The sequence below is a fragment of the Hyposmocoma kahamanoa genome, unplaced genomic scaffold, assembly GCF_003589595.1.
Source record: "Hyposmocoma kahamanoa isolate Upper Pololo Valley unplaced genomic scaffold, ASM358959v1 202, whole genome shotgun sequence".
Taxonomy (NCBI): Eukaryota; Metazoa; Arthropoda; class Insecta; order Lepidoptera; family Cosmopterigidae; genus Hyposmocoma; species Hyposmocoma kahamanoa.
Window position 1 is genome coordinate 10554612 of NW_020653726.1, and position 10176 is coordinate 10564787.

The 10176-nt window shown below is 37.2% G+C and overlaps 1 long non-coding RNA gene across 1 annotated transcript in view; it reads right to left on the reverse strand.

Moving 5' to 3' along the window:
* The window catches only part of LOC113226765, a 12057-nt gene extending 2128 nt beyond the window's left edge, over positions 1–9929 (reverse strand). Inside the window, exons 1-2 of the long non-coding RNA XR_003310144.1 lie at positions 9903–9929; positions 1016–1146 (exon numbers count right to left, since the gene is read on the reverse strand). This is a non-coding gene — a long non-coding RNA (uncharacterized LOC113226765). The remainder of the gene's footprint in view (positions 1–1015; positions 1147–9902) is intronic.
* Between the last annotated feature and the right edge of the window lie 247 nt (positions 9930–10176).

A 10176-nucleotide genomic window follows, 5' to 3' on the forward strand; every position in this document is an offset into this window, starting at 1 on the left:
GTGTGTGTGTGTGTGTGTGTGTGTGTGTGTGTGTGTGTGTGTGTGTGCGCGCGCGCGCGTGTGGGTGTGTGTGTGCGTGTGGGTGTGCGTATGTGCATGTGCGAGTGAGTGTGTGTATGTGTGCGTGTTTGTGTGTGTGGATGCGTGTTTGTGTGAGCGTTTGTGCGTTTCTTCGTGAGTGATAATGAGATTTGGAGCGGACAAGAGTGTTACCTGTCTAGAGTTACAATTGGATACGATTGACGTAAAACGAGCTATTTCATCATATTCAAGTGCTAATAGCCAAGTACTTATTTTATTTTTACACTCAAATTTATTGACTCTATGAAATTGTAGAGTATTATTTAGGTTGTTGTAAAGTCTAGCACTCAATGAAGGAAACTGTCTCTTGGCAAAGATAGTACGGCAGTGTACTGCAGGACAAACTGGTGTAAGTCGTCTGGTGGGTGGGAAATCAGCTCTCAATGGGAGAGACGAATGTTGACGTAAACAGGATCGAAGGATAAATGTCTTTCTTACAGTGAGTACATTAGCGTCCACATAAAGTTTTGATGTGGGATATCTGTACGGTTTCCAGAGCATCACCTTGAGCACCGCCCTTTGCGCTCGCTCTAAATTTATAAATGACGTTTTATAGGTACCTCCCCAAATTGGAATACAGTAAGATAGGAGAGGAGTACATAGAGCCGTGTATACAGTATCTAAAATTTTTCGGTCCGCTGAATTACGTAATTTTTTAAAAACGAAGATAAGCCTACGTATTCTGCCAGCTACAGATTGCACTTGATCATACCAATTGAAGCTCTCATCCAAAAAGACACCCAGATACTTAATGCAATTGGTTCTAGTCAGGGAGGGGCAGTTACAAACAGACGACTCCCTGGTGCAGGTATGAGCACGGATTTCAATAGAGCCTTTAGCGGGATGGGCAGAGCATCTTGTAGCCAGTGTAATGAATTGCGATTTCTCTACGTTCAGTGTAAGCAGGTTATTATTAAGCCATTCCATAACCAACCTGAATGCAGATTCTGCAGAAGCAACCGTGTCGGCCCAGCGACTCCCAGAGACGATTAATGCCGTATCATCAGCGTAAGCAAAGATACGACATTGTGGAATAGTCAAACTGCACAATTCGTTAAGGTAAACCTGGAACAACGTAGGACCGAGAATACTCCCTTGCGGCACTCCGTAATTTATAGTTTCTTGCTGGCTTATGTAGGTGCCGATTTTAGTACATTGAGTTCGATTTGACAAATAATCGGCAAATATACTGTGAACTTTCCCCCTAACACCCACAGCTTCTAGTTTATTTAGTAGTAGTGGGACAGAGACGGTGTCAAACGCCTTTGAGAGGTCCAAGAAAATGCCAAGGCATTTTTACTTTTCATCTATTTCCTTGACAGCATGTTCTACTAGAGAACCTATGGCCTCCTCGGTGCATCGACCCCTTCTAAAGCCAAATTGCTTATTGGAGATGATGTTGTTGGTCTCTAGGAAGCTAACCAGATTACGGTTCAAAATTTTCTCTATAATTTTAGAAAGGGCCGGTAACACCGAGATAAGTCTGAAATTATCGACATTGTCTCTGTCTCCACTTTTATATATAGGGTGTACTACAGCTTTTTTAAGGGCGTTAGGAAATGCGCCTGTAGTTATTGCCAGATTGCAAATGTATGTTATTATCGGCGCTAAAGTAGAGCAAGCAGATTTTAAAAGTTTGGTTGGTATCCCGTCCCAGCCGACCGCACAGTTACGGAGACTTCTAATTATATCTCTAACCTCATCGTCCGTCATCTCTAGCAAGACCATTGAGTTCAAAGGCGATATATTAAAGTTAATAGATGTACGGTTATCAACCACAGGTTTAATTATTTTTTTAGCCAACTCTTTCCCAATATTTGCAAAATAACTGTTGACGGCATTCGCGGATTCCGTAGAATCGTTACACGTTTTTAAGAGCTCAATTGGTGGGAGAATTTGTTTATCGGATTGGGTAAGCCTTTTTATTACTTCCCAGGTTCTTTTGGGACTATGCTTTGCTTTATCAAATTCAGATCTTTCATATTCCCGCTTAAGTTTTTTAAACAGATCATTGCAAAAATTACGATAGCGCTTGTAGGTAATAGCTAAAATCACGTTATTCGGATCAGAATTGACTTTTTTTTTTTTTCTTTTTTTATTTGGCTTACAAAACTGGTTACAATGCTTTCAGTCTTAAATAGAAACATGCTTAATTACTACACGAGTACAATGAAACCTACTAGATGTAAGCACAACATGCATATCATTTTCATGTACTACTTCTTACGAACTAATTTGGACTCGGCTAGCCCAATTCCTGTTTATAACTAAAATAAAAAGATTAAAAGTTACTTAAGGTTATTAAGAAAAAGTTAAAGTTAAAGTTACTCAAACTAATAAAGAAACATGATAAATTAAATTAGATTTTTGAATAAATGTTACGTACACATCGTTTAGCTGAGGAGAAAGAACCACTGAAAATATCGAAATCATTTCGAATGTAGTTGTAGTCGCTACACATTCTATACAAAGGAGAATGATGACCGAGCCTTGTCTTGCATGCAGGCAAAGCAAAGGTTTTCCGATTTTGTAATCGGCTACCTTGCCGAGGGAGAGAAAACTTGACACGCTCCAAAATATCTGGTGAATCAATGTGACCATGGATTAATTTATATAAAAACATGATATCTGAAATTTTTCTGCGCACATATAATAAAGAAAGACCGTAATGAGCGACACGCGACTGATAGGAGAGAAGACGTTTACACATGTTATCAGAGTATCAAAGAGTGTCAAATGGTACAAGAATCGCTTCTGCACAAGCTCCAATCTATTAGAATAGACCTGGTAACCTGGATTCCATACTGGACTACAATATTCAAGAATACTCCGTATTAAGGAGTTGTAAATGATTACGGTGAGTTGTGGATCCTTCAGTATTTTCATTTGTCGAATAATAAAACCAGACAATCTAGACGTTTTTGTAATGATCGAATCTATATGATGTCTAAAACTAAGAGTACTGTCCATAGTCAAACCCAGGTCGCGAATCTGAGTGACCTCTGTCAGAGGCTTGCCCTGAATAAAGTAAGTAGCTGTGATAGGATAGGACTTCCTACTAAATTTAATATGAAAACATTTACTTAAATTAAGTTTCATGCCATTTTTATTACACCAATCATTTATGTTATCCACATCTGCCTGAAGAGCACATATGTCATTTGAACTGGTGATTGATCGGTATATTTTTAAATCGTCTGCATACATTTTGATTTTAGACGTAATCATTCTGGACTTTTTTATGCATACTGTCACGATTACGTATGCATCTTAGTAAGCCTGTTGTAATCCAGGGCTTAATAATTCTCTGCCTACATGGAATTCTGAATGTGATGGTTGGATTGACAACCTCCTCCTTTTTTCAAGTCGGTAAAAAGTTATTTTGATATACAGAAAATTGAAAATTTTTAAAAATAAGACTTACCAATTATATGAAATATCACCACGGGTAATATGTTTGGTACGGCTAGAACACACCAAAACAGCACAATAAGACATTTTTCTAGGATTTTTAGAGCATTTGCACGAAGAAATGACACAACCATAGCGTACAAAGCCAAAATGGCAGACAGAGCCTAAGTATGGACAAGTGTCCATATAGTAGTCACACGTGTGAGGCTAACTAACCACTTCAACTAGTATCATTGCTCTGTGCACAGAAGTCAGCCTCCCAGGACTGTCGACGGAACGTCATTACATACCATGTTTGGTACGTGAAACCATCGAGATCACAAGGTACCAAACGTTTAACCGTGAAGATGGTTAAACTATCAAATGCGTGGAATCCAGTTCTTAGTGCTCTCAATAATAAAAACAAAAATAGTTTGACTTCAGTTTCGCGTGCGGATACAGTGAGTGTGCTTTGTCGGAAAAAAGTGAGTGACAATGGTAACGCCACAAGTAGTGGAGATGAGGGTAGTCGTCGACAGCGAAAGAGGGTAGAGAGATATGTCTGTTCTTAAAGCTGTCATCTGCCGCTGGCCAGTCAACCCGTGACCATGGAGCGTGTAACCGTTCTGAAATATCGGTAAAATTAATAGAAATCGCATCGTGGTAAGAAACCTGTAATTAGTGAATAACCACGAAAGCCTTACAATCTATATGACAATAATACGCTGAAAACATCGTTATTTTGCACAAAGAATATTAATTTTTAGACAAATAAATCACTGAAATAGTTATTGGGTTTCCCAGCAGATTCCAGAAAGCAATAAATTCTATGTGTCACATGTCCCCGTGAATATTTTGGCAACGATACAGGTGCAAGTTCAATGTGATATGGTGTATGGATCATTCCTTTATCAAACTATTTATTAGACAACACACAGGTACATAGACATTTTGACTCTAATTCAAATTATCTTGGGAAACACTACTTTTCCAATCAGTATTCTTAATTTACGTACAAACAATTACAATTATTAACAGCAATAATATTAACAATATAAGTAATCATTACTATTATTTCGGATGTTTCCCATATCCTTGCCTCTCCCATAACATAAACGATGTTTTAATATTTATTATTATTTTATGACCTAGACACATTATATACCAATTCGCAGTAAACATATACAACCTATGCACAAAATCATTGAATTTCCTGAAAATTGCATCCCATTTAAGCAATAATAAAAATATTGTAGTGGCATGCTGGGTATACATATAATGTGGGTATAGGCGTCGTTTAATTTGTGAGTAGATAGCGGTAGAGCTCCTTGTGAAAGTGTTCGTCTAGGGAAGTACTGCCATCTTAGTTATTACTGCCCCCAAGCAAACTGGAACATAATAATTTATGTTCCGGTTTTGAAGGGTAAGGGTGCTGGTGAAATTACAAACACATGGGACTTGTCAACTTATTTCTCAGGGTGACGGGCGCAGTGGCAATGCCCCTCAGATCTTTGCGATTTAAAGCTTACCATCAGGCGCACGACTAGTTCGTCCCGTCACTTGATATTATAAAAAAAATCCACCGGTATCCTACGGCTTCGTTCACATGACATTGTGCTGCATGTTTTTTGCAGTACAACTTAATCGATTTCAAACGGATAAACAGCGAGTATTCAACTATAAATGTTCATTTGTCTAAATAAGAAATAGCCGCAGTATTCATCTGTAGCAATCACCCTGAGTACACGAATAAGATGGATCCACGCTTTGTTGCACTTTTGTACTCGTATAGAAAATGTCAACGGTTTAGCCCCAGGTGTAACACATTTCCTATATCTATAGTTTAACAGAATGTATCGCAGTTGGGTTCACCTCCTGCCTCCGTGGCCGAACGGTTACCATGCCAGACTGCCACGCAGAGGTTCCAGATTCGATTCCCGGGCCGGGAGAAATGTTTGTATGGCTTACATTTATTTCTCTCGTGAGTTTGGGTGTAATTTGTAGTTGTCAATGTGTGTGTCCATGGCACCCGTGACACAGGGTTTCCCTAGTGCGGGGCTATGTTGAGTGTGTGCGTTATTTATTTATTTATTTATTATTTATTATTTACCCATACGTACAAACGCATTTTTGAAATATTGTACGAAAATCTTGGAAATGATGTAAAACGTTTTTAATTACCTTGGGATGTCCATAAATAGTTTTGGTAATTTGTTAAAACGTTTGGAAAATGTTTACCAAAAATAAATAAATACGGTTCAATTCGGTTCGGTTGTCATCGTGACATCTGAAAGAAATGGTGTAAATAAATACTCTACGCTACTGCTATTCGTTAAAGTTAATTCGGTTTGCTTGCAGTACAAACACCGTGTGAAAGTGGAACATACATTATACAATGTATGTTCCACTGTTTATTCGATAAGATTTATACTGCAAAAAAACGTGCAGTACAATGCCGTATGACCGAAGCCTAAGCCAGAAATGTCTTTCATTTAACTTTAACTTTTAACTGCTTCCGTGGCCAATTCTCGGGCCGGGAAATATTTGTATGGCCTACCAACATTTCTTTATCTCGTGAGATTTTCTGCGTGTGTCCGCGGCACCCGCGACACAGGTTTTTCTAGTGCGGGGCTATGAGTGTGTGCGTAATAGTAATGAGTAATAATTCTGTCGAAATTTGAAAAGAAACAGGTTGATATATATAATTATTGGAAAAGGGTGAGGAGGATATTTTTTTATACATTTCTGTAAGTGAGAGTATTTCAAAATACGTAAATAATAAGTAATGTAATGCAAAATGTCTCAGTAGGTGTTCTATATTATGTTTCAGCGAAAATATCACGAAGATAAAAAATAACAAAAAAATTATAAAATAAGACGAGAAGGTTTTTTCCAACATTTTTCACAAAGACTTTGTATGTGACTTTTACAAATTAAGAAAGTTTTCCGTCGTTTCTTATTATTTATTTATTGAGCATTGGGTATAAAGCTATCACCTTAAACATGTAACAAATAATTATTTAATTAAGAAACTCACAACGTAATAACACTTAAAAATAAAAATGTAATTTATGTAAAAACTGTAACTACAAAAACCCACCATTTTTTGGTCCGTCATTTTACAACTTACAATTTAGAGGATTACAATCTTCGCAACGATGATTAAACGATAAATATAGCTATTTATACGCAATTTCATATCGTTATCCTTGTTCTTCAAAATGTATAAATCTGCGCAATAAATAAAGCTTCATCAACTGCGATGATATGTTCTGGGGTTGCTAAACCTATCAACTGCGATAAATATATCAAGAGGAGGGAGAAATAAATTTTATCAAATACCGCATGCGATATAACGCCATGCTACGGCTGCTGATGTGTTTGTAGTTTCACCAGCACCCAACTTTAGAGAACCGGAACGTTATAAACGAGGTACGGGCGAACTCTTTCACAAGGAGCTCTCTCCTGCTACTGAAACTTTTATCATCGTTACTTCATAAAGTTATTTTATACATATTTTACGTCAATACCGTCTTTTTTTTGTTTTTTCTGTATATCACTTTCAAACAAAACTTTTACAAAATTCCTCACCTTGAGATCTCGAACAACGCAGATTTTTTTACACCTTTCTTCGTTAATACATAGTACTGTTCTGGGTTTTTATACGGTAAAGTTTTAAAAGCAAACCATAACATTCCGTTATTTCCACGCATTTTATTTCTAAACAGTCGGGAAACTTCATCTTGTTTGTCTGTGGCAACATAAATTTTTATTATTTCGTTCATAACGGCGAATGTATAAAAAATTTAGTAATAGGTTCATAGCGAGACGTTGTTGGCTATTTTCTGGATTTATCTACTACAGCGTACATGAAAGATGTAATATTGTAATGTTATTTGCTAATAGAGAACCACACCAATCACCTGATCTCATACTATGGATTTACCTGTACAATGAGTACTAGTACAGTAGACTATCCAGAACATCTGGACCAGAACCAATATAGAAAGTTCATTTGGCAAATTGGTCCTACCGGGAATCGCACCTGGGCTTCCTCCTAAAGCGTCCACATTCGGGCCCCAAAGGTCGTCAAAATGAGATGGTGTTTTTCGTAACATGAACCACACAACAGGTCAACTGATCAACAGACGTACACATGTAAGCGTAGCCTGTGTTATGCAATGGTCACGTGCCTAATAATATTATACCTAAATAAAACACAATACAAGGAAAAAGTACGAAAAAGCTTGTGGTATTGAAAATTGAAACAAAGTTGGTAATAATTTTTATTAAAAACATTATTATAGTAGTAGTAGAGCTCCTTGTGAAAGAGTTGTGTTAGCATTACTATGTTCCGGTTTTAAAGGGTGCTGGTGAAATTACAGGCACATAGGACTTGTCAACTTATGTCTCAGGTGACGGGCGCAGCGGTAGTACCCCTCAGATCTTTGCAATTTAAAGCTCTGAGTGGCACTGTAACTGTTAAGGACAGGCGTGTAGCTTACCTAAAGATAAATCTCGTCCATTGAATTATATTTTGCAGCAAAAAATATGCCTCTGAAACTGCTCCATAATATTTATTGTAAAACTCGTGGAAGCAATGCATATCTTAAATTACAAAAAACAATTCGTAAATATCCATTAAAAACGGAAATAAAAAACGCAGGTAAAATTCGAAAATCTTGAGTAATAATGGGACTTTTTTGTTCCTATGGCAACGTTATCTACCCCAAATTGGGGGGCAATTTTGCCGGTATCGAGGGTAATGACATGAACGAAATTTTTGAAGTACGCTAATGCTGATCAATGCGTAGCAGTCATGGCCTTCATACTTATTTTTCAATAAAAACTAGTGAATTGAAGATGGAACCTGCAAATATCACAACATGATTTTTGTCTTCCCAAGTGACAATAACGTCTCCGACATCAGTCCACGTTTTCTCGCAAAAGCAAACATTTTTTGGTGAAACAAGATAAAATATATAAATAGCAATGCCACAATACTTTTTTTAGAAAACTTCTGTCAAATCTAAGAAAACAATCATTATTCCTTGGTACAAAAAAAAATAAAGGAATATTGTTAATTGAAACATTAAAGGGTTATTGTTATTGGTCCACCAATACGCCTCCAGGCGTAACTTAGATTCTTGTAATTTGCTATAAATTAGGTAAGTATTATTGAAATATAATAAAGTAGAATATATTTTTGGTTACGCATATAAGTAGGTTAATATACAGAATTACGACTTTTAAATGTAAGAAAGTTATTACAAACTGGCTATTCACTCTCGACTATGAATCGACTGAAAAACTACTTATCGTACCGGATTAGGTTTAAATCACTCACACACACACACACGCACACGCACACGCACACGCACACGCACACGCACACGCACACGCACACGCACACGCACACGAACACGCACACGCACACGCACATGCACACGCACATACACTACACACACACACACAAACACACACACACACACACACACACACACACACACACACACATACGCACACATACTCACACACACTCGCGCAAGCACTTACGCACGAACACACATTGTGTTCTTGTTATATGCTACGCTTTATTTTGTAATGTAATCATATATTTTTTAAATAATGTTCCGTTCTTTATACACCTAGAGGGAGTGAGCCTGGAGATCTGTAACACAGGTCCCCAACCTAGTACAGACTCCAGCTCTCACTAAGGAACTTGTTATTATATATGAAATGTAACTACTTATAGACCTTTCTGAGAGAAATAAAGCATTTTGTGTTTGTATTATTTGTATTAATAAAGACGTTGTATTCGATCAACACCTGTTTTTCGTCGCCTTGAACAGTAGTAAAAAGAGTTATGCCTTTCTTTCAGGTGGTGTGCGAAATGTATCTCACTTAAAAATTACATAATAATTTTGTTCTGCTAGGACATATTAATTATCGTCTTGAGAAATACGGTAACTTTTGATTTGCTTGAAATTAATTGATTTTAGATAGTGTTTACTATGTACTCATTTACTTAATGTTGAGATGAAACATACTAACAGAGAAGAACACCGTTACACAAGCTACCATTTAATGAAACGCTGTCTTTATCGATCTCCCCAAATTGTCTACAAATTTACTGCGAATCTTAAAAAATTAAAGGCAATTGTTTACGCTAAGCCGTAAGATGAAATGAAGATGAATTTTACTTTTATATCTCATTGGACATTAAACTAGGAACATTTTCCTTTACAAATCTTAGCTATTTAAGAAGTTGTTGATGTCTTATTTGATAACATTGTTCGAAATCCATAAAAAAACCTTAGTGAAGTACCTACTAAATCTTTACTAAATCAATCACATTGGAGAGCAATACTACTAAATCAAATAATATGAATGCTTTTGTAAGAATTACGAAATCCAAAAAAGGGACGTACTTGGTACTTGGTACTTGGTGTAACGGGCTTGTGTCCGCACAAGGCGCCTATTTTGCGTGTGGTGGGTGCAGGGTCCTACTCGTGTCACCTAAGCTCCTCCAGGAATCTCAGCAGCCTCCTCGGTTTGCTGAAGACTTCGGGGAGCGACCTTGGCACTCCAAGGTACTTTGCCCTGTAGTTGGCCACGCAAAAAGGGACGTAATGCCTTTCATACTTATTGCCTTATGTCTAAGCTAGTCACATGTAAACACAGCGTTTGTTGGGTAAAATATTA